This window comes from Motacilla alba, chromosome 3 (assembly GCF_015832195.1).
Source record: "Motacilla alba alba isolate MOTALB_02 chromosome 3, Motacilla_alba_V1.0_pri, whole genome shotgun sequence".
In the NCBI taxonomy this organism is placed as follows: domain Eukaryota; kingdom Metazoa; phylum Chordata; class Aves; order Passeriformes; family Motacillidae; genus Motacilla; species Motacilla alba.
Window position 1 is genome coordinate 81335479 of NC_052018.1, and position 22979 is coordinate 81358457.

At 48.4% G+C, this 22979-nt stretch overlaps 1 long non-coding RNA gene across 1 annotated transcript; it reads right to left on the reverse strand.

Annotated features, from left to right (window-relative positions):
* Positions 1–14788: 14788 nt before the first annotated feature.
* On the reverse strand, positions 14789–17938 carry LOC119699651. The gene is made up of 3 exons (XR_005256491.1): positions 17688–17938; positions 16988–17084; positions 14789–15066 (listed from the first exon to the last, which is right to left on the reverse strand). It is a non-coding gene; the product is annotated as an uncharacterized LOC119699651 (long non-coding RNA).
* Between the last annotated feature and the right edge of the window lie 5041 nt (positions 17939–22979).

Consider the following 22979-nt stretch of genomic DNA (forward strand, 5'->3'; position numbering starts at 1 on the left):
GGTTTTGTTTTTCTGCTGCTTTGCACATAGCCCTGTGGACATGGGATGAGGCCAGGGAGGGGGATGCAGCAGGGAGCAGGGGCAGGGCAGGCAAAGGGCCAGGGAAGCCCATGAGCACACGAGATGTTTTTGAACAGCCAAGAGGCCTCCAAAGCTGCCCCCATACAAAAGTATGGTTTAAATTTATGTATTATATTAATTTATAATATATATTTATTTGCACATACACATAGAAAAGTACGTTTTGTATTTTTGGGCACGGGCTGAATGTTAAAAAGTTTTGCGAAGTGACAGCAGCTGCCCGAGCACCAACTCTCCCGCTGCCCCTGCAGAGAAAAGCACGGTCCGACACAAGCTTGGGCATCCCAATGCCCTCCGCGCCCTCGGGAAAGACCTGGGTGCGGGGGTCGGCCCAGGCTGCCCTTGCCCGAGGGGGCTCTAAGGGTTCGGTTCTGCGAGAAAAGCAGAGACCCCCTGGGCTCCCGACTGCCGTGCCAGACTCCTCCGGAGCGCTGGGCGCTGGCGGGGATCGCCCAAGCCGGCGACACATCTCCCGGGGGCTGACACGAGCGCCGGCCACACTTACTGCTCGTTTTTGTTTGTCCTTTCCCCTCCAAGGCGAGGGACCAACCCGAGGGGCGACCCCGCTCCCCATCACAGGGGACGCGAGGGCTCCTCCCCGCTCTCGGGGCCGCGGGGGCAGCGCGGCTGCGGGCGGAGCGGGGCGGAGCGGGGCGGGCGGGGGTCGCGGCGCGGGCGGAGCGGGCGCGGCCGCCAGGGGTCCCTCGCCGCTCACGGTTGCGGCGGCGGCGGCGGCGGGACCGCGCCGGGCTGGAGCGGGCGGGGGCCGAGGGACGGCGGCTCCGGGGCCCCGCCGCCGCCTTCCCCTTCCCCGCCGCCCCCGGGGCAGAGCCTCAGCTCCGCCGCCCGCCGTCCCCGAGCACCGCCCGCTCCTGCCGCGCCGAGCGCTCCGCTCGGAGCCTCCGCCAGAGCGGGGCAGCGGGCACCGTGCAGAGGGAGCGGGGGGTGAACGGGGCTCTCGAAGCAAGTCAGCACCCCGGGCATTAGCGTGCCTCCGTATTTTTATTTCTTGTTCTTTTCCACCGTGTTGTGCCGGTAATTCCGCCGGCGCGCCGTGCCGAGCGGCCGCAGAACGGCGGCGGTCCCGGGCCGCGGGGCTGCCCCGGCTCCCGGCCGGCCCCGGGCCGCGCTCGGCCCTTTGTTAGCGCCGCGCACGCCCTGCCCGCGCTGCCGGGGGCTCGCAGCTCCCAAGGGAAAAAGAATTAAAGCCGTGGCCGGATGAAAAGGGGGCTTCGTCGGCCGATTCTAGGGCTGCGACGAGACCAAACTATAAAACCCGACTGAGAACTGAACCACAATCGAAAGTGCTGGAGGTGGAATTTTTTTTTCCTTCCCGCAGAGACTCTGGGTTTTGTTTCAGAAACTTCATAGGCGTAGGAGCTGGCTGCAAAGGTTGAACCAGATCTATTCCAAGTTTTATCTGCCTCACAAAAGTCATTTTGGCAGCCAAGGAACCGACAAGACCTGAATCCAAAACCAAGCAGAAGTTCCCTGTTAGAAACTTTAGAGCAGGAAAATGTCTAGCACTTCAAAACAATGTAGGCTTTCATGTGAAGCTCTTTGCGAACTTACAAAACAGTAAGAAGTTCTTGGATAAAACCCTGTTTATTTGCGCTGCGCACCAACAGCAAGTCCAGGTTCCTGTCCCCAAGGTGAAGGGCCTGCAAGAGTGTGCAAAAATTGGCTCTAAATGCATAGTTGTGTATGGCTCCAACACAAAAAAGCTGTGACAAGCAACTGAATGAAGTAAATGCTTTTCCTACCAGAGTAGTGCAGCGAGTGCATCTGAGGCCATTCCTCTTCTCCTTCCTAGTTTGACATTTTCCTGGCCTCGTATGCTAATGGAAACCGTCCTAAACTAGCAGGTATCACCTGCCCCTGCAGGGAAGCAGCATCTCCCTCTCATAGTACTTGCCACAAGTGAAAATTTCTGGAAACAAGTGAGAAAGCTGAGTTAAAAGGCTTTATCTTGCACATGTAACGCTGCTGCAGAATGCTACACAGACCGTCGAGAATCTGAGCCTGTTACAAAACTGCCATTCAGCACAGAGGCAAGTTTCTTGAACATCGCAGCGTGTCCCCACATTGCCCTTCTGAGGTCCTCAACATGAGGTCTTCCTCCTGCCGAAGACCTCACAGATGGGGCAGCAATTGCTGCGGGAATAAATTGCAGCCAAGGAAAGTGGAATTAGGCATCGTGCAGCCAGGGTTTGTGTGTCACTGTTTCCCCTTGAAAAATTTACTCATTTTACTTGTGATTTGAATTGCAGCTGCAGTTTGAATTGCAGGACCCTCTGCGCTGTGCCATGCACAACTGCATAATTACAGGACGGCATGTTCTCCACTTGATTGCGATCCGAGCAGGGTGCTTCCTCCCACCCCGCCAAAATGGCCCTCGGCCAGAGCCCATCAGCCTGCCTGGGGGAGGGAAACCGGCTCTACTGGGAGTGGAGGGCACAGTTCGCAGGGAGAAGAGCAGGAGGAAGTGCTCCCAGTTTGTAGAAAACTGGGGGGTATCACAGAAAGCTGCGGGACCAAAAAGGCAGTTGGGTAATGCTGCAGAGCATAGGAGTGAAGGGGGTTGGCTCTGTGTTGACTGCTTGCAGCCTCACAGACTGAGAGTGTGTGGGAGCCATCAGCAAGAAGACTCTGGTTGTGTTGGGACATCAGGACTTTGGGGGGTGACACCTGGAAGCTACTAGGCTTCATACAAACAGTTCTCCAAGCTGCTCCAGGAAGATGGATGATTAAAAACAACATTCACCTTCAGCACACATACTCCATGACTGTCTGGACGCGGCAGCTTTTAGAAGAACATTCTTGATCTTAACATCTTTTACCTGGGGAATCAAAACATCCTAACACGTGACCTCATGGCTATGGGATAGCAGGGGGTTTGTGCAAGCGGGGATCCCAGCTCTGTGCCTGATCAAGTCACATTCCGGTGTTTTTTCTAATGATGTATTTACCTTCTTATGTGTGCTGGGTGAAGTGCACTGAGACATTTTAATCAGCATTGTCAGGAGATGTTTCTTGTCTTGGCTTCAGAAGCCTTGTCTGCATCCTGTTTCACTGTCCAACTCTTCCTGTCTAATAGTTGTTATGCTACAGAATTTAGATTTGGAAGCAGGAAAACTGCATGGACAGATGACCCAGAAACTTTCTGGAAGCACAATCAAGGCAGACGCGTAACTTCTTTAATTACTTTTTATATTTAAGTGCTTTCCTCCTCTGCTTTATTTCTGGGTTCACGTCAACAGAGCTTTCTTCTTTATCAACTTCTAACATGACGTCTCCTACCAGGGCTGCTATTTAATTATTTTCCTGTAATACTCATCTGGAAGCATTGTAGATTCTTTCCTCTGTATTACAGTGCATGTGATTTGTTTTCTTGCTATCCAGCTGGATCATGCTTTTTTATAGATGAAGATTTACTGAAGTGAGAATCTTTTCTCCAATTAAATACTCTAAGTTTAAGAAATCATTCTCATTTTACGTGCAAAGGGATCTTGAAGCCTATCCAGGCAATACAAGGTAATTGATGTTTCCTCCTTTGTGAGGTGTTTTTCTCTCAAGTTGTTTATGTTGTATCAGAGAGAGCCCTGCGTAGTCAAAAGGTTATTCATAAATAATGAGCATACAGAAGTCTTGTCCCTCAGCTGAAGGGAAAACGAAGAGAGAGCAAACCCACAGCTGCTCCTGAGGCCACGTGTCACCATCAACATCTGCCCCAAAGTACTGGCACTCACGATGGATTTGCCCTTTCCTGGAAAGGTGCTCCTGGCCGTGGCAAGTTCAGGCACACGTGGGGTGATGCTCTGACCACTGCAAAAGGCAGAGCTCAATTTTAAGGCAAGAAATCCCTTTAGTACAGCCATCTGGGGAGATGTCACAAATTAATGGGCGCTGGAGCCACTCTTTATCATTTGAAGATTTTCTTTGAGACCTCTACCTGGACAGCATGTGCTGCAGATGAAATGTCAACTCAATCATTCTTTAGTGAGGTGTTGTTGCATTTTTTTTTTTCTAAAGATACATTTAAAGGGCAACTCATTTGCATAAGATTTTCATCTCCTTGGTCTTAAAAAGGCTTAAGGAGCCAGGACTGTGATCTGAAATCTAATATTCTTACCTTTTGCAGTGGCAGAGGACAGCGGGAGTTGTCATTAAAAAATGATTTTGTTCTCTTTGTAAAGAAGTATTGTATAAACTGTGAAAGATATGTTTAAAATAGTAAATAATGTTACAGTTTTGGATTTTTATTGCTTTACCCCAGGCATTTACTGTGGGTTCTCTATGTGAAATGTGATGGAATTATTGTGAAGATGCATTGTTTAAATATTAAACATTAATGCTCTTCTTTTGATGGTGAAGCCAGTATTAAACCTGTTAATTTTTCATTAAAGCACTTAAAGCCAAATTTGTTAAAGCTCGCAGTTTGCTGTCATCTTCATAATAGAAAACACCAAGTAAAAGACACACAGACGTGAAAATAAATAGGAGTGAAATGTGGGAGCCAGCTCCAGACTTCCTCACAAGGTGGAGGGGAGCTGGAGGGGAAGAGAGAAGCAGCAGGAGGAGAAGGAAGAAGAAAAGCAGCTCAGGGAAGAGAGGATGAGGGAGGAAAACGTAAGAATCTACAGAGCAACAGCAAAAGGGTTTGTAAGTATGAAACACGCTGAAAGGGAAAGGGCTGATCCATTGGAAGCAACTCCCCCTTGGCAAAAGGCATAAGGGGGTGTAGGGCTGAAGACAGGTCAGTGCTGGGGGATGGCACGTGCCACTGTGGGATGGGGCCTTTCTGAGCCCCAGCCAGCGCCCTCACAGCATTCCCAGCAGGAACTAAAGGCAGGGATACTTCACGGCCGAGTTTGGCCCCAGGTGCTTTATTTGATCTCGGTGTGACGTGAGAAGTGTGAGCCAGCTCCTGCTCACCATTCCTAACATCAAGGGCTGCACCTGTAAAATTGCATCCAGATGGGAGCGTGTGCCATCACTGTTGTTTTGTGATCGCCAGCAAGAAAAATAACTTGCAGGAGGTGTTTGTGTGCGATCCTTTTGAGCATAAATGATTTTAAGCTGTGGTTGGCGGGTATGGTAGTGGCTGGGCAGGGAGATGGAGTAGGAAGCGCTGGATGAGGCTGCATTTGCCAAGCAAGGAGAAGGATTTTACAGTAATTGAGATGTGAAATGCTGAGAGTCTTGACAAGAGTTTTAGCTGTACAGATGGGTAAGGAAGGCCATATCTCAGAGATGTTATGCAGAAAGAATCTGCAAGCAGCAGAGAGAGAGTTTGGATGTGAGCCCGGGGGAGGCACCCACAGGAGTCGCTGCCCAGGTGACTCTGTGGAGCGGCAGTGAGGAGTGACGGATGGAAGCATGAATGGAGGGAGAGGTGGAGGGGTGGGTGGGTGTCTGGGGGAAGGGATGGGGCTGTGCAGAGCTCTCAGGAACAGGGATCCATACACAAAAGGCTGAGGCAAAAAACGGGAAGCTGTGTTTTACCTTTGCTGTGTGCAAGCTGATTTCTGCTTGTCCACATACAGATGAGACTTCAGATTTTCATCTGGGTAGGAGACAAGTCTCCAGTAATGCACTAGAACTAGGAGAAAAAATATATTCATAGCTAACAAAGGACTAACACCTTCCCTTTCATCCACTGAGATTTCCAGCTATAAAGACCAAAAAGAAATATAATAATACTTAATATAAGCTATTTTATTAGAAATAATAGGGGAAGAAGGCCCATATTTAACTTCGGTTATTAGACTTTTTTTTTTCTTAAATTCCACTTTTCTGTTGTTTTAACCAATCCAATTAACCCTGTTAGAAAAGTCCCATCCTGTTTAATGAGGATAATATTGACAAGGACTTAAAGACATGCTATAGAATGACTGCAAAATCTGGGGGGCCCTGATACACGAGAGGCCTAAACTGAGCTGCTGGCACATGAGCACTGAAGGAGGCAGGGCGATCAGGAGAGCTGGGGCATTGGGATACGGTCCAGCCAACTCACAGGGCAGCAAGCAAGCAGCACTGTATTCCACTGGATTGTGCATAGCAGCCCAAAAACCTTCATCACTGCTGCTGGTCATATTTTTCACCTGAATTATTTAAGCTCTTTTCTGGAAGGGCAATCTCTGTGTATCCCTCTCCTTCATTCTGTCCTTCTCTGTCTCCTTGTTTTTCTTCCCTCTCTGCCTTATGTGACCAGCTCATTTGCAACGTTTCTGCTGCAATCCTGCCGAGATTAATTTTCACTTTTTTATTGAAAAATCAAAATCTTTGGAATTAAAAGCTCCCAATATTGAATTTTCAATACAGGTGAAAATTATGCTCTGCATGACAATGAGGAGAAGGGGATGTGCTGAGCTGGGAACACGATGACGTAGGAATGAGTGAGTTCATGTTTGACCCACACGAGACAACTGGGGCAAGTATTTAAAGAAAAGCAAGAAAGCAGAAGGCATTTGGGAAGTGCAGCAGTGAACATGGGCGAAGGAACTTTTCCATTCAGGGCAGGGGTGGTAGGAGGAGGAATTTTCCTGCCTTTTGATTGCAAAGAAAAAGCAGGAGCAGGATGCAGAATTTTTGGGTGGTGGATGAGTTTGTGGAAAAGCATTGGAGACTTGAGGATTCCCATCAGGAGAGAAGCAGGTTCTTAAGTGCTGCTCTGGCTGCTCCCATCTGCCCATTCCAGGGACCTCGTGCCTGCAAACACGTTGCTGTGCCCCAGCGTGGGGTGGGTCATGGCAGTGAGGGGTGAACCCCTCTGCTGCAGCAAACGCAGTGAGGAAACTGGGGGTGTTTTCTTTGTTAAATCTTCCACTGAACTGATGCAGATCAGCAGCAACATCACCAGCTTCACTGGCACCCAGCATCCCTTTAATTACCATCCAGCCTCGCTCCGAGAGGGGTTAAGCAAGGCCATGGTGACACTGCCAGTACACGCTGTGACTGCTTGCCTGGCTCGCACCAAGTCATCCACATCTTGCACTTTTCTGGAGTATCCTCCTTTCTCTGCTAGGCCCTTTGTAGTTGCCTGGACATGTGCCCAAGTGAGAGGTGCACATTCAGAGAGTGGCCACCCTGGGAATCACATGCCAAGAGAAAGGCCTTGTGCATGCCAGGTGGTGGGTCAGAGACCCTCAATACAGTCACAAAAAGCTTTTCCATCAAATGTCCAAGAGCACACTACTGCTCAAGCACTGTTTCATTTCCTGCAAGTCTTTGAAGATGAGGAAAATCATGTAGGTCTCAGTTTCCAGTGAATGTGAGACTCCAAAATTAATTCAGAGCAATGCTCTGCTTCTTCCGTGCAGCCCACCCAGAGCCCTGAGCCCACGGCTGGTCCTTGCAAAGTCAGGGGAAGTTTTGCTGCTGGCATTGACTGTCCTGGGCATAAAGGCAAGGCAAGGCAGGGAAAACAAAACACACAGTGAATCCCTGGAGTGCCTGAGCCATGCAAAGCGTTGGGTAGCTGCACCAGGGATCTCAGCCATATTATCTGTGTGGGAAACCCTTGCTGACCTGGAAGGAGCCACCAGGAATGTTCCACAACACAGCCCCAGGCCCTGGAGGGAGCAGCCAGCACCACCTGGCCCCATTGGGCTCGGCCCCCTCGGGTCACAATAGCTGTGAGTCCTGCCCCGTGCAAGGAGACAACAGGAGGAAATCAATTTGGATGCAAAGCATTGTTATAAAAGTTCACTGTCGCTCCCTCCCTCCCGCTGACGCAGTCTCCCCTCCCAGCTGGCCTCAGGGAAAGAAACTGGCAGCAGCACGTGAGGAGTGCTGCAGATGGATGGTGTGTCACGGGCACAGCTGGACAGATCTGGCACACAGGTGTCGGTCCGGTGCCTGCCAGCTGCCCAGCAGCCCCCAGATATTTGTGGCCGAGGGATTAAAGGGGAGAGGAATCTCCCTCCTCACTTGGAGCACAGTGAGGCAAGCAGCCTTCCTGGGGGAGTTGGTGGAAGGCAGCAAACCTTTCCCACCAAGATCCTCAGGGCCAGATTACTCTGCCAGGGAGGACATGGAGGGTCTGAGGGCGGGACATGATGGCTGCTGCCTTGCAAACCAGGTGAGTGCTGGCAGCCCCACAGACGCTGCTGAACTGGCATGGCCACAGCTGAGCATGACTGAGGACAGGGGAAGCCTCTGCAGGTCCTCTCCTGCAGTGCCCATGGTGGAGGCAGGTGGTCTGGGCATTGGTAGAGACCATCTCGTAAGTCAGGTGGCCCTGCTGCTCCCAGAGGGGTCCTCCACTGGATGCCATCTTGAGAGACGGAGAAATGAATAAAGGAAATAAAAGCAGGCAGTTGGTTAGGTACCAGATGATCATGACCTCATTTTTTTGGTGCAAAAAGAAAAGTTAAAAGCCTGTACTAATTAGGGACATTTGGTGCTTACATTGATAGAGATTATGGGCTGAATAACCTGGCAGAGAAAACAAGAAAAATGTTGTTATGGCTGAAAGATATTTTCTTAAATGCCCAAATCCCTAAACAAAAAGGATTGACAGGTTATGCCCAACCCAGTTAGAAAGGAATAAAACTGAAGTTATGTGTACATATTTCTAAAGAAATATGTTTGTGAGGGTTATGTGTGAAGTGTGCCTACTTATGAATATTTGCACGCACACATAAATGAAGATGGGGACCAACTAATAAGGGACAAGATGCTGTGGAGTCTTCCCCGGACATTGGATGTGGCATGCATGGCCTTCAGGAATGGCCAACAGGAGAGATGGGTTTCATGGTTTCCTTCCCACTTTAATCGCTCCCACATTGATCACGGTGTGTCGGGGAATGTCAGTGTTTGTGTTACATGGACTTACATACATCAGCAGAAGAATGGGAAGCGGGTTGCAATGAATGTTGCCAAGAGGCAAGAAACAGCACAGAATTGGTAAAATAAAAAATGATGGATTAAAATTATACAAAGTTATAGTTAAAGACAATTAATGTGGGGGTTTTTAAAGCATATTAGTAGCACAGGCAATCTGAATAACACTGTATCACTCAACAGGAATTATAAACTGTCAGTCAAACATTATACAAAAAAGGGCTTTGCAATCAGTAAATATGCCTTTTGTGCATTTGGGAATGAACATACGCGATATTTGCATCCCAAGAAGATGACAATGATGAGGATGTCTGATTTTCCAGCTCAGTGTTGGCTCCATCTCTGCAGGGCTCCAGGGTGCTGCAGAGCTCCACAGGGTGATGGTCTTTGGCCAAAGACCTCCCTGGCAGCTGCTGCTGTGATCACACAGTCTCCAGGCCTATTCACTGCGATGGCCTTCCACAAACATGCACTCCCCATCGTGCTTAGTGTATTTTGTCAAGCCAGGCTTGCAGAGGGGGGTCCCTGGTTACAGCAGAGGGTCTGTGCTTTGGAGGGCTGTCCATCCTGCTCCCCTCTGCATCTTGCCTGGAAAGAACTCACCAGAGCTTCCACAACGGGACAGATCTCCCTAGGCCAGCTGACCCCAAAGAAGATGAGGCTGCCCTCACCAACCTGGAGCTGGACATCATTTAGAGGCTGCCCTTTGAGAGCTGTTTTTACCATGAGTCATTGTATTCATGGGACTCACAGTGCAGTTTTTTTCTGAAGTGCAGCTTGTACAATAAACAGTTACGACAGAGATTTCAATAGCTCCAGACTCAACTTTAGCCAAAATCTGGGAGAATCTCTCAAGATGAGGTTTATTATCTGTTTTCTGCTCAAGATGGTGCTCAACTGGCTTCCACTGAGTCAGCAAGCAAAGGTATATTTTTCTAGACTGGTCCAATTTGTAATTTTATTGGTTACTCCTTCTCTTTTTAAGTAGGCTGTTGGAGATTTTTGATTTCTTATAATCCATTAATGGAAATTTTAAGGGAACTTTTAAGTTTAGTTAGCTGGCTTCTAACCATTAGATGAAATTAACTTGCTTTATCTGTGAACCCTGTGCACCTTCTGCAGGATGGCCCTGCTCTGTTGAAATCTTGCATACTGCAGCCTTTCAGCCTGGATATGCAGGAAGATTCTGAGCCAAGTGCTTACACATCGTCTTTCCATCACTCTGCCCAGCCTGTGATGTTTGTGTGTTATCCATTCCCATCACACCACCTCCTGCACTTCAGAAAGTTTGGAGATGTGTGGTACCTGATAGCCTGCAATTAAGGGTTCAGCCAGGCTGTGTAGTGATAGTGCTTTGCCCTTCCTGAAGGATGCAGACTGCCTTCCTTCAAAAGGGCTGTGTGACTCATTCAAATTGCTTTTGTTTGTTTTTCTTTATGAAGTAAATTCTTTTTAATTGCTACGCCTCCCTTTCTGACCCACTGGAACCTTGACCAAGGCAAGTTACTACAGAGTTTAGCCTCAGAGGTGCTGTTCTGTTTAGTTCATAGATTTACTGCTGATTATCAGAGTGAAATAAGACAATAAAGAATCGTTTTCTTGCCTTGCCTGGCCTCCCCAGAAAGCACAGCACAGGCATGGGTAGTCCTGGAATACTGACTCCCACAGTAAGTGCAACCAGGGGACATTAAGCTGAGATCTTTGAAGTGACTTGGCAGAAACATGTGGAAAGGCTTTCCCAGTGCCATGGTAAGAGCAGCAAGGCTGGAGGAAGGCCCTGCAGGGGGTGTTTGGGGCAGGGATTCCCCCACTGTCCTTGGCACCCCAGTAGAGGGGAGCCCTCTCTGCTCTGTCTGGGGACAGGGCAAAAGTCGGCACGCTGGCACCAGAACTTTGACAGGCATTGAGGTAAATCTTGGGCCACGTGTGCAGGGGTAAAGGGATGCAGTGTGGCTTCATTTGCACCACAGCTTCCCATTTTAGCAGGATGCTTTGCCCTGAAAAAGCTGATCTGCTTGGCGTGGAATCTGGTCAGAAGACAAAGCAATGCAAGCTCTCTATGGGGAGCTACTGTGGCACCACAGTGGTATTTTTTGGTGCTGAATATGCTAAAAGGCCAGCCTGGCTTACCAGCTTCAAACACACATCTGTCCCTTTGAAGTGAGACTTGACAGATAAGCTGCTAAACTGACCTGGAGGCCTATGACTTGCAGCCAGCTTCTTTAGGCTGTAAAAGTCCAGTCTACTTTCATACAAGTTAGATTCTTCCACATCCTTTTCTTGAAGTGGGAAGTGTGGAGTTTCTCTCATGGGTTTTGGGACACCTCTTCATGGTTCTTTCTCACGGATTGGAGAAAGAGGAAGAAGTACTCCACGAAGAGAAGTGTGGTGAGATACATCAACCTCAACTTAATGTTTCTATTTCTAGATTTAATATAACTGCTTTAATATAGTGCACTATACCATTTACATTATACTACAGTTGCCTAGCTTTTATACTGTGTAGTAATTCTAATTAAGATCTTCAGAGTGTTCATTTGTCTTAATAAATGACTCATCTTTTATAAATACATCTGATTTCCCATCATTAAAACTTGTGGGCAAAGTAATAAAGTTTAAACCATTGACAGTCTGAAGCTAAAATCAGATCCAGTTGTCCCTAAGCTCCTCTCTCTGAGAACGAGTTTAGAAAGCAAGGAGGTCCTCTCGGCCCCTTGTGACTCAGCAGCAGAGCTTCTTTAATTAAACTTGGTCTGAAGCTCCCAGTCCACCTGTGACACCCATGGAGTGTCTAAAACATTGGCACACACACTAACAGGCACGCCCACGGAGCACAGATGTGGCCAAAGCCACCGCTTCACATACCTGGGGAATCGGGGTGATGGTGCTAGAGAAAAACAGATGCTTTGCTGAGGGGAGGTGGGGATCACATCAGATGGAAAAGGCAGATTTTACCCCTGCTAGGACAGAGAGGCTGAACTGATCTCCTCCCCCTCTGGTAGGGAAGCCATCAATGCCTTGGAGTAGCTTCAAGCCAACTCCAACACCCATGGTCAGATCAGCAGCACTCTGGTCTTAAAATTTTAAACATCTGTGGATGCAGACAGGCACAGCCTGCTCTGAGATAATACCTCTTGTGCACAAGGAGTCCTTCTCTCTGAAAATCACTCACATGGGCTGTTTCCATCCTGCTCAGGGTCAAGGGCTCTGATGGCACAGAGGGGTCACTTCTGTGGGGGCTCCTCCCCAGCTCCTGAAGCTGCTGTGATGTAGCCTAGATATGGGTTGTCCCCACGCAGGGTGGGAGCTATTGCAGCACTGCGGCACCCATGGCAGGCCCTTTGCCTCCCTGCATTGGGGTGCCAGAAAGCCCATGCTTTCCCACTCCATAGGCAAGACCCTGTTGTGCCCTGCACAAAGCACTGGGCTCAGACCACTCTGCAGGAATGAGCAAGTGCCTTGGACCCTGTTTTGCTCTTGAATGAGTTCAGGATGCAGTGGGGGGTTGTTGCATCCCTTCTCTCAGGAATTTCTTTGGGATGGCAGCCAGGGTGCGGGGACAGGATCCAGAACTTAGTTACTGCATTTGCAAAATTCACACTGCAAAATGCAGTTCAGTGCCAGGGTTGAATGGGGTTAAAAATTAAAACCTGCACAATTCCAGTAATTGCACTACTGTGGCATTGGAGTCCCCATGGCTAGGAAGGCTGAGCCCCAGGGAGGGCTGGCCTCAGCTGTGGACTGGAGGCTGCAGGGTGCTCCCTCCGTGGGTGCCTGGGGGCTGCGGCCTCCCTTGCTCCTGCCCTGAATGAGAGCGTTCATGGGCCCTGAGTGCTTCTGCTGAAGGGATGGGACAGCTGCTTCTTGTGCTTGAGCCAGGCGCAGGTGATGAAGGGGAGAGGGGCCCAAGTGCTGTGGGGGTGCCCGGTAGTGCAGAGCTTCTAACCTGTTCTTGTTGGGAATGCTGGGATGACACCCTCACTGGCTGCATCCACTTTGACACTGTCCACGGGATGGCTGGGCACAGGGAGTGACCTGTGTCTCTTACGGGCTCTCACCACGTAGGCAGGATATTAGGGGAGAAACTGCAAACTAAAGATTACATGACAAGTTAGGCTTCACTGTGCCATCCTTGCTTTCCTTGGTGAGAGAGTGAGCGCCGAGCTGCCCAGCTCTGGAGCCAGGGGCGAGTGGATTTCCTGCTTATTTGTAATGTCACTGCTATGTTGATAGTGGCAATTTGTTAGGGTTAATAAATAGGGCTTCTTCATGAAGCTTGCTGGGAAAGGGTTCTCTGCAGAGAGGACTCTCCCCTCTCCCTCCCCAGCTCTGAGGGGTGTCCCTGCTGGATCTGGGAGAGGCAGATACTAGGGGATTAGCACGCGCTGGAAGGGCTGCAGCCGGAGGGAAGGCTTGGCACCGCCGCCTGGATGAGAGCTCGCAACAATGGCGAGCTGCAGCCTGCCAAATCTCAACACAGCAGGCAAGGCTAGGCTCAGCTCTAGCTAAACGGGAGCCGTGTAGGACCCTCCATTTTGGAAGAGCGCTAGCAAGGTCTGGCACTTGGAATTCTTGGCATCCACAAGTGTCTTCGCTCTTTCTTATCCCCTCCTGTTCCCAGTAGATTTTGCATCCTTTACAATGGATAAATTATACATGCAGAGTTTACTCTCCTACCCGAGCTTCGAGAATACCCCAGTGCCAGCCAAGGGAGCTGGTGCATGGGGGAATAGCCAGGAATGTTTAAAATAGTCTGGCCATGTGACTTTGGGGATTGGAAAAGGAAAAAAAAAAAAAAGAAAGAAAAAAAATCCTTTCCCCCAACACTTTAAATGCAAAACAACTTTTTTTTTTTTTTCACAGGAGAGAGTCATGAACTGGTGATCTGTGCGCCAGTCACGAGCCAGCAGCTCTGGTTTCCCTCCTGGATGCAGAAGCGGCTGTCTGGGCCCTGGGGCGAGGCACTTGGAGCCAGAGCCTGCACGGTGGGTGGCTGGATCCAACCTGGGCCGAGGTGGAGGCGGCTGCCATAGGGAGAGCAGGAAGGTGGCAGAGCCTTCCTGTCCCTCCCACTTTGGCTGGCGCTGAATGATTAAAACTAAGAGCGGGTGTACCTGCACTTGTACATACAGCTTGTTCTGTGTCAGCTCTTTTGTAGGGAGAAAAACCAGCCATGGAAAGGGAGACTCAGGCGATATGGATCCCAGTTTGGACATGGAGCCATCTGGGAAAGGTGGGATGCTTTGCCCCACATACTCCTCCCTGTTCAGCTGCCCACGCACACCCTGTTCGTCTGTCCCTGCATCTCCCTGCCTGTGGTGGCACCCACTGCATCCATCTCCCTGTGTCTGGTCACAGGAACACCCCCATACCCCCAGGGATAGTGACAGGGACAGTGTTCCCCAATATTCCAGCACTGCCTCATGCCCAGGGTTGACTGCTGCTGCTCACCCCACTGCTGGGGGGCAGAGGGGCAGCAGCATTAATGAAGATTTTAATGATGGCTACTGGCTTGTACTACAGGCATCTGAGTCTCATTTGAATTCAGGCAACTTTAAGCTCTCTTGGCAGTATAAAAGGGCCTGAAAGTGGATTCCAGTCACATGTGCATTTGCTTTTAGACTCCAGTGCAGTGCCAGCGTGATGTAAAGGGGCCTCCACGAGCCGGAGAATCAGGCCCTGCATATTTTACACTCTTTTATAGCTTACTGTGACTCTGCTTATCTCTAACAGTTAAAAAACGAGTGCCAATGGTCTACACGCTGGATACGTATCATGCAAAACCAAATATAGCACGGCTCAAGAACACTCTTTGCATAATGTACATATGTATTTCATTTATTTTTGTAAAAATTCTGCTTAAGCATATGGAAGGGAAGGAGTGATAACACTGCCTAGAGGCAGATATAATGTGGTCAGGCAATGTGCAAGCTTCCTCACACAGCTCGAGGAATGTGCCTGAGTTTGAAGTTGTTACATGAGTCCTGGACAATTCCTTAGCGGCAAGAAGCAAGTAGGTCATACAGATGACTTTGTGACAGGGGTCTTCATTCACATCAGATGGCAGAGATCCTCCAAATGCACTTCACCTGGGGCTTATGTTTTCTAACCCAGAACTATGGATGTGCAAGACTCTGGCTGAAAATAACCATGTAGATCCATATTTAGGAGCCTGCATGCATGAATTTTTCTTCAAACTTTTGGCTTGCCACATCAACGCTGTCCTACCAGTAATTCTACAAACCCTCTGGCTTATATTGCATAGCAGAACCACAAATGCCAGTTACAAAAAAATTTAAAAAGAAAAGGTAAGCCATTAAGAGAAAAAGGAAATTAACCTTATTTAATAAAATTTAAAGCTCCTTGTCCTTCCCTGGCAGGGACAGACAGACAGGACTGACCCCAGTGTCTGGCCCTGAGAGATGCTGGGCTCCTGCCAGTGCTCCAAATAAGAACTCTGCTTCCTTCATCCTAAAGTGTGCATCTCTTCATGCTGCTTTTACTACTTTCCTTCTATGAAGACAAAATTATATTTTTAAAAATCAGAGTGGCTTCTGCTACAGATTGGGGTAAACTACATGTCAGCTTTAACTTGGGCATTCATCATCTCTCAGCTACAGTGGGAGTCACCAGGGCCTGTATGACACTGCATCACACATACCAGCTCATGGACGCTTGGCCAAGCCAACCCTGAGCCTTCTGGGGCCCTTGGCCAAACCTGGTGGCCTTCCTGTGCTGAGGGGATCTCCCAGTCCTGCTGCAGCTCCCAGTAAACAGGAAACCTGGGAGCACTGAACTGGCCAGGATCTCACTCCCCATTAATAATCTCTCCTGGATTTACCCCTGACTTTTACAGGTGCAAATGACAGGCAAATGAAATACTTTATCCCTGGCTGGTGTTTGCAGATCCAGCAGCGTGTGAAGTACTTTGAAGCTGCCATGCAGAAGGCAGCTGCCTGTGCTGGGGTGCAGAAAATTTAAAGGTTGATCTTCCAAAGAGCTTGCACCTTGGGTGGGGAAGATTCTCAGTCATAAGCTTGATTTCATGTTTAAGTTCATTTTGTTCAGGAAAACACCAAAGCATGTATTTATCTGTAAGTGGATAATTTAGTGTAATTCTGGATAATTTAGTGTAGCTCATCGAAAAGGGGTGCTCTGCTAAACAGGGGCTGTAACAACACACTTAAGCTAAACTGAAGTCAGTGGGCTTTACTTCTGAGTATCATGACCTGGTGTCTGAAGCACTGGGATCAAGATCTAAAGGGCTTGATGGAGAAGGGAAGGATGAAGAAATAGAGATTACAGTGACACTAATGTGGTTACTCATGGACACAAGAGCAGGACATGCATTTTACCAATGGATTTGTGTAGATTTTGGCTAACAAGCTTTGTTTTAGGAATTGGGGGATCCGTGGTCATGGCATTTTCTTACTGGTTTGCAAACACTTTCTGCTGAGAGGCTGTTTTGCAGAAGAAGTTAGACTGGTCTGAGAGAGACAAGGTTGGAGCAGAGGTGTTGTAACAGGACAAAAAGCTATCAGGGTATGGACATAACAGAGGCAGTAACATCCAAGAAGATACCTTTTTCTGTGTCATGCTCTTCCTTTCTACCCTGAGCCAAAGCTTAATCTAATTTTTTTAAACTGGTATAAAGTAGTTTGCTTAATGTAGTCTTATGCAGCTGTTAACTGAGAATAAAATTAGATCTTGGTGTGCTAATTGGGGCCCTGACCCAGAGGAGCAGTTAAACATACCCTTAGCATGAAGCAGGAGAGCCACTCCACCTGAGTCAGTAAGGGTATGCCTAAGCTTGAGGTTAAGCATCGTTTCAAGTATTTGGAGCACACAGTTCACAAGAGCTGGTTTCCAACCTCCTCCCATTTCTGCCTGGATCCCTCAAAGGTCCAAACATTTTCATCTTAAAATAGTGAGTGTTTCACAGGAAACTATTATCATTTTCCAACCTTCCTTGGAGGAAAATTGCCCTCCAAATTAAGGGGTGAATTTCATTTTAGGAGAACTGCAAGACTAGAGACAAAGGCATCTCTCCTTTACTGACCTTCATTTTCTAGCAGTGGGAGTTCCTAGTTGCTCCTTCAGTGGAGGAATTAGAAGGAGGTGTTTGTAGAAAAATCTGTGGTTCACTGGCTTGCAGACTGTAGAAGACAGGAGGACTATGTTTTAATTTAAACTATTAATTGGAGGGAAGCAATAAAACATAAAAGATTTACTTGCCTAAAAACCTCTGAAATGTCTTCTATTTTTAGAATTCTCTGCAAATGCTTTTCATGCAAATGTACACTCACGTATACATACGTATGTATATCTCTGTTATGTAAATCAACTCTTGATTTCTTATTCACTGTGTTAAGGAGATTCAAAAACGCTTTGGCATTTCTTTTACTGTGATGAGATTTTTATTTTTAAAGAAATAGTTAAAGTTTAAAGAAACCTGCATACCATAAAGGTACTTTTAAAGCAGCCTGACTCTGATAGTTGTATTCAAGCTAAATACGATCTCGTTGTGCCAGTCCCCTGAAGTACTTCCCTAAATACTGTCAAACTTTTAATTACTTGCTAAAAGCTGATGCTGAAGTATCTGGCTGAACTGAGCCTTATCTATTGATCCAGGGTGTTTGCTCCGCACCTCAAGAGCCAGGCATTTGAGGTGGGACAGACGAAGTACAAGGAGTTGGCTCAACCTCCCTGGCCTGCCAAAAAAAGACATATCAGGCCCATGGAGCATGGGAAGCCTTTACCTGCAATGCAGAGTCACACTGAGTCTTGTGTCCTTGGTCTGGTCCTCCATCCACGTGTCCAGAGATGGCACTGGGCAGGTAGCTCTGGGTGTGTGTGTCTACTGGAATAAAACTTCTATTCTTTAAGTCATCATGAGTATCCATCCTGCTGGCAGTGAGTCCGGAGATGACTACCATGGACTCCTTCAGGGCAACACCACCTTTTATAAAGTCGTCAAAATCCAGAGGGAAGCCAAGAATTCCTGAGGCTGGATTGCATTGCAGTGTGCCCAGTAAGCAAAGATGTACATTGCATGTATGCCTAAAATGGAAACACGAGCTTGTGCTTGCTTCAAAGGCAGCAGCCAGCAAATTCTCTCTGGAGCCCAAATGCTCGTCCCAGCAGACAGCTCTACTGGCTGAGAACAAAGGTAAGAGGCAGGCCCCAGCCCGCAGGTGCTGCAGAGCAGCAGCCAGATCTGCTGCAGGATATCTGCAAATAAAGCGTTTGTATCCCACCACATCTGTAAGAGGACTAAAACATTCAGCAAACAGAAAATATCTTGGCAAATATTTTTTTCCCCCTGTAAGTAGAAGGATGTTTCCTAGTAGCAGCTTCTGCCTGTGCCCGCTGTCAGCTGCTTTGCGTGACTTCCCTTTTCACTTTAAGCTGTCTGTACCGAACACCAAAGGAAATGATGTGGGATTATTTTACACCCAAGTTGTATATCCCATAAAAAAGGGAGCACCCTGCTGTGGCAAGCAATGGCTTCCATACAGTGGCAATGCATAGAAAACAGACACCGACTTCGAAAAGTAAAACACTCCAGGGAGTCACTGCTCTCCCTGAGGAAATAACATTTACGGTGCACCAACTCCATTTGTTCCAGGGACATTTCTAACCTGTTGTCTGGATTTTAATGCAGTTTAGGCTGTCACATCACACCAAGTTATGAGATGCCTTCAGTGAATAAGAACAATGGGCTCAAAGGATGGGGTTTTGTTGGTGGTAAATATTGTTTATTGATGAAGATTAATGAAGGAAGAGCCAGTGTGGAGAAATCAGGTAATGGAAGCAAAGCCCTTTGCCACCAATTGCCCCCTTAGGGCAGGAGAACCAACTGCCCCTCAGTCTTGATTTCCACTGGGGTCTCAGTGCTGAGCTCCAGCCAGCGAGGTTAAACTGAGCAATTTCCATATTGCCTGTGTTCCCTGAATATTCATTCCTCTTGCTCAAAAAGGAAAAGAAAAAAAAAACAAAGGAAAGAAGAAAGCAAGCCTCACATTTTCTGTGGCATCTCAAGCTGGGGGGAAAGGCCAAGATAAATGGATACTTTCAAGGTCATTAGCTTGTGGAGCTCACAGTTTCTATTGCCCTGCCAGAGCCTGGCTTGGAGAGGTTATAAATGCTTTTCGTCTGGAGCAGGGAGCTCATTGTTGGAGTTTGGATCCTCTGCTTGGCTGACAGTGAAAAATCCAAACTCTGATGGAGCAGGGCCTCCCTGTCTGCCCAGGAGGTCTTTTGTCTATTCATCTGTAGCAGAACACTCAGGGAATTAGATGTGAGTTTGAAGATACTGCAATGCCTCACCGCTATGGTTGCCACCACCGAAAATGTCGCTGGGCAGCTGACCTTCCTGGCAGCCCACCAAGAGAGGAACAAGGTCAAGTGCTGTTTGCTCTCCAAGAAAATTACATCGAAATGATGGCCAGTGTACTCCAGCCTCACCAGCCATCAGCCCCATGGTCTGTGGAGAAAAGACAGGGGAAGGGACAGAGTGAGATAAAAAGGGTGTGGGGCAAAGCAGCATCTGCTGATTGCCTGTTTTGGGGGTACCCTAAGCCAAGGCAGTGATATGCCTTTTGCAGCTGCAGCAAGTGCAGCACTGCAGCAGCTGAGCCCACCTGCTGACACGCAGGTGTCTTCTCCTCGCTGCTGCTCCCAGGCCTGCCCACAGCCACTGCTTTTGTTTGTCCGAGTAAATAACCCCTGCACCTGGCTCCCTTCCGTACTGCTCAGGGCCCCTGAGAGGCTAGGAGGGGCAGGGGCACAGCCACAGTAGCAATGAAACCCAGCCTCTGATGTGGAACTGGTGTCACCCTGCCTGGCCATCTACATCTCTCCTGCCTTTTCCCGTTGCTTTGCCACCCAGCAGGGGCACGGTACAGGAAGGGTGTGTGCAAGGGCAGACATCCTTCAATCTCACTGCCCTGCCTTGAAGGCTGCTGCATTATGCTATGTAATACTGGAGTTCTTCCTTCAAAATCAGTTTTCTCCATTCTCCCGGGCGTGGACTGGATTTGCTCAATGGATCAAGCTTCCCTCAGCATCTCAGTCCCCGTGGCTTCCAGGGGACTCATAAATGGTGCAGATAAATTGTTGCTTGGGGTCAATGCCGCCAACTGAAATGGCTAGAAAACTCCAGCTATTTGGTCCACAGTCAGGCCAGATGTTTTATAGCCTCTGGTGGAATATCAGTAGAAGTATTTCACAGTGGTAAAGGTCAACCATGGACTCTAAAATAAGCAGAGCCAGCATTTTTGATGGCTCTCCAATTAGAGGAATATTTATTGGCAGATTATATCTGCAGAACAAAAACTTTTCACTCAGAAACGAGAGAAGAGTTTTAGCAGCAGCCTCTGAGAGCCACCAGGTCTCCCAGACCTCATGTTAGCACAAGGGATCTACAAGGATTTTGTTGTCTTCTTCCAGGCCATGAAAGCCCCTGATGCATGGAGTCAAGCCCCTCTGCCTCTTGACTGAGCACTGCTGAAGAGGCTCCCTTGGTGGTTAACCACAGGGATTTCTGTTCATCAGTTCCAGGTCTTGACAATGAAGCAATGTTTGGCATCTCCACTGCTTCTCTTCCCTTGCCCCACCAAGCCCATGGATCTGGCTTGCCTGCTACCTGCACTGGTTGAGGAGCACTGGAGACATTTTTCCAAGTCCCTTTCCAAGCCCCACTGCCTCCAAAAAAACTGCCTCAGCACAGAACAACAAAGATTTTTTTCCCACTTAGCTGCAGCAGGATCTGCTGGACAGATGGACTGAGCTGAGGTTTAAGTGCCAGGTATAAGTCCATTTTCCTACTGAATTTATGCCCAAGATAATATTCAGTGGAAGTTTTAGTTTATATACAGATCCGTACCCAAGCATATATAAACTTGAGTCTGAAATAATACGATTTGAAAGTAGGCAGGGCATGAATTAGCAGTGCTCTTCCAAAGATATTTCTGAAATGGCACACAGAAATACTGAGAGCAGATGTTAGATTGCTTTCGGAGGACAAAAATGGGTCAGACCTTGTAGCAGAGTTTCTAACCACCGTGTAGTCTCTGTTGTCCTATATTTCTCAGGATGAGTAAGGAACACTAATGATCCTGCTCCAGGTGTCCCAAACTGCTGGAACTGAGGCAGTGCTGGTATGCGTGCAAGGAAGGTCTGCCTTTCTGTCTGTCATCTTCAGAAAAATAAGCTCTCTACACATCTGAATCAGGCAAAATCAGAATGGTCAGCCTAGATGTTAATGTCCTAAGAATGAGAGTTTGGGGAGCAGACAGATCCCGGGAAGCATGGGATGAAGGCCAAGCAGCTGCAAGTGCTCTGGTTGTGATGTTACCCTGTGGCCAGGGGCTGGAAGGCAAGGAGGAAGACTCATGAGACCTGTTCAGCACTAGGCATGGAGCACAGACCTGGCAGCTGGGGCAGGAGCCATGCTGGGGCTGGAAACCAGGGACCAAGTGGCAGGTGTGCCTGCAGCTTGGGCAGGGCTGACCTTGGCTGAGGTGGAACGGATGGATAGCCATGAGGCACTGGCAGGACCTCCCTGACAGACAGACCAGCCTGAAACATGAGGCCTCTGGACAGGAGCCAAATCATTTGCCTTCACCTTGTCAGTGTCCTGGGATGACCTGGACACTGAACCACTTCAGGCTGACTTAGTGTCTGGAGAGCCTGTAGCTCCTGGGACAAACAGCTTACCATCACCTTCACCTATTTGGTTTTGAGAGCAGAAAGGCAGAAAACAATTCTGTGGGTTTGTGGGGTTTTTTTTTTTAAGGTTTGCTGTTTTTTCAAGTTGTGATTTCCTGTTATAAAAGGTCTTCCTGAAGAATTGCCTTCTAGTCATCTGATGCTTGTTGGAAAGGTAGGCTTCCCTATGTAGCAGTGGTTAAAAGACAGAGTCATGTTCCCTGCGTATTGCCAAGGTCTGTATCACTCTGTGCTGGCTGCAGGCAGCAGCAAGTTTGGCTGTAGCAGCAGGAGAGTTACAGGAGAGGGGAAAATGTAAGCACAGGCAGTGTACCTGTGATTCCTGCTAGCAGGCACCCAGGATAGCAGAAAGCAGGCAGTGCCACTTTAACTCCACTGAAAACACCAGCAGAAGTCCCCCTGCCTCCCTACACAGCCCAGGCTTTGGCTTCAGTATTCCTGTCACAAAAGCAACTGGGACAGGAGGGCTGTGCTTCACAGGCATGGCAGAAATCCCAGATAAGCTCTAAGAGAAAGGACACCCTGAGTGCCTGCAATGCCGGGACAGGGCTGCGGGAATGGCCGGACCTGGCGGGGCTCTGCCAGGCTCTGGGATCACAGCCCGGAGGCTCCCGGCAGCATTGCAGACTAACAAGGACGAGCCTGAGGGACCAGCATCTCCAGAGCAACGAGGGGGACAATGGCAGGAACGCTCCCTGGCCCTCACCAAGTAGACTGTAAGTCAAAACAGGCTATCACACCCAAAATCATGTCAAGGGATTTGTTAGTGCCAGAGGAAGGCTTACTGGGTTTCATCCTTTAAATATATGGACCTAAAATATCCTAGCAGGATATCAGTCAGAAAAATGCCCAAAACCAGACAAAATCTTACCAAGGCAGCCATTAATGCAAAATAATTCAGCCATTCAAAACCATTTGTTTTCCACATCAGTCCTTGATTGATAGGCACTTAGTTTAAGTTTTGTTTGTTTGTTTTTTCTTCTGGGATTAACTGTTTCACTTTGAAAGAACACAAGGCCCTCAAAAGATAAATGGAGGAGACATGCTGCAAATGTTCACTTTGCTTTTTTTTTGAAAGGCTTAGATAACTTCTGATTCTCCTTCTGGGTTTCAACCTGCCCAAGATGCGAAACAGGAACGTGGTGGGTGCACAAGGTGGCAAAGGGTCACAGCTGTGCTGGCCTGCAGTGAGAGCACTGTCATAGCTGGGCTTTCGTGACTCATGAGGGAGCAGGAGGAGGTTTTGGGTTTTCCCCTTATCCTAAGACAACATCCCAGGGAGGTGACACCAGGTTCTGAGTGCTCTGGTGGAACAAAGG